We start from the raw sequence: 1586 nt of genomic DNA on the forward strand, positions 1-1586 counted from the left end.
GCTCTTAGTCTGGCAAAGGATGAAAGGGAAGAGTTAAGTCAGGGCCCAAAGCTGTGGAGGGGCCAAGAGCCTTTACTCCTGCGTGGGAATGGCCAGGATGCGGGGTCAGACGGGCAGGGTGAGCGCCGAGGCCCGGCCACCTTAGCTGCAGTCCAGGCCGGGTGAAGGAGTCTTTTGGGCCTAGAAAAGAGAACAACAGTCTCAAAGGCCCCTTGCTGAATCATCTAACTTCGGAGAAAACAAAGCATAACTTTAGTTCCATCCTGATGCTCCAGGCCAGCTGCATCTATCTGGGACTTATCACCCCCTGTCCGGAAACCTACCACCCCCTACACCCGCCCAGAAGACTTATCACCCCCTGCCCAACTACAAGTGTCATCTCAACAAAAGAATACTCAAAATATCCCGCCTGATTGACGTTTCCCTTATCGCTTCCACAAACCTCCCTATAAGTATGAAGCCGAAAATAAAAAAAAAAAAAAAGTATGAAGCCTCCCTGATCCCTTTCGGCGCTCAGCCTGGTCGTTAGGCCGACTGTCGCCCCTCCTTGCCTGAATAAAGGTAACCTACTTCTGTTGAGGTCGTCTTTCCTTTTCTGCCTCGCCGGAACCATGCCTTACACCGGGTAAGACCCGCGGTTATGCACCGTGCCGCCCCCCCCCGGCCCCCCCCAGGGAACCGGTGCCCAGGAGAGGACAGGAGGTGGGCCCCAGGGTGGGGCTGGGCCCTGCCTGGGCAGGAAGGTCCGGAGGGGCTAACACCCCTGAACTTCAGGGCAGCTTGAGGTTTCCGTTTGAGCAAGAGGGGCGCTGGGGTGGGGAGGAGGGGGCTGTGAGCCAGGTTCAAGGAAGTTTCTGAAATAACCTTCTGGGGCCCTGCGCCCAGGAACGAGGGGAGAGGTCAGTGGGAGTCCTGAGGCACTCGGGGGACATTCAGAGGGAGACCTTCGCCTTCATCGCGATGCCCCCAGGCCTGTGGATGAGGTTTCCGGCCGCCCCCGCTTTGCCTTCTGGCCTCAGGAAGTGCGGGTGGGCGGCCCGGGAGCCTCGGGACGCTGCTGATCCCGGGGGTGGGAGGCCCTTCCTGGGAGAAAGGGGAGAAGGGGGCGGCAGGGCGGGGTGCCCCGCTTCCGGCGCCACGGGGGCGAGGACGGAACTCGGGGTTTCGGGTCTCAGCTGAGCGCGGCCCCTCGGGGAACCTCCTTGCTGGTGCGGGCCCTCGGCTGGAATGCAATTCCGCTCCGGAGCGCAGGGGAGGGAAGCCGGGCGGGGCCGAAAGACGACTACCGAGATAGCGGAGAGAAGACTTTGCTTAGGCATTGGTGGTTCAGTGGTAGAATTCTCGCCTGCCACGCGGGAGGCCCGGGTTCGATTCCCGGCCAATGCAGAAATCTAGTTGTGTTGTTTTTTTTCCCCCCCCGTAAAATGACTTTCTAAAATACCTAAAAATGACTAAGTAACAGTGATTCACTGACTGTTGAGTACAAACTTGGGAGCTACAGGAGTTGAGACAGAGATAGTTGAGTTTGGGGGTTAGAGGTTAGGCTGCAGCTTGCTGCAGGTCGAGGGCCTGGGGTCATCCCTGCT

The 1586-nt window shown here is 58.8% G+C and overlaps 1 non-coding gene across 1 annotated transcript; it reads left to right on the top strand.

Annotated features, from left to right (window-relative positions):
- The first annotated feature begins 1315 nt into the window (after positions 1-1315).
- Positions 1316-1386, top strand: TRNAG-GCC. Its single transcript has one exon. It is a non-coding gene; the product is annotated as a tRNA-Gly (tRNA).
- The last annotated feature ends 200 nt before the right edge of the window (positions 1387-1586 follow it).

This window comes from Cervus elaphus, chromosome 4 (assembly GCF_910594005.1).
Source record: "Cervus elaphus chromosome 4, mCerEla1.1, whole genome shotgun sequence".
NCBI classification, from domain to species: Eukaryota; Metazoa; Chordata; class Mammalia; order Artiodactyla; family Cervidae; genus Cervus; species Cervus elaphus.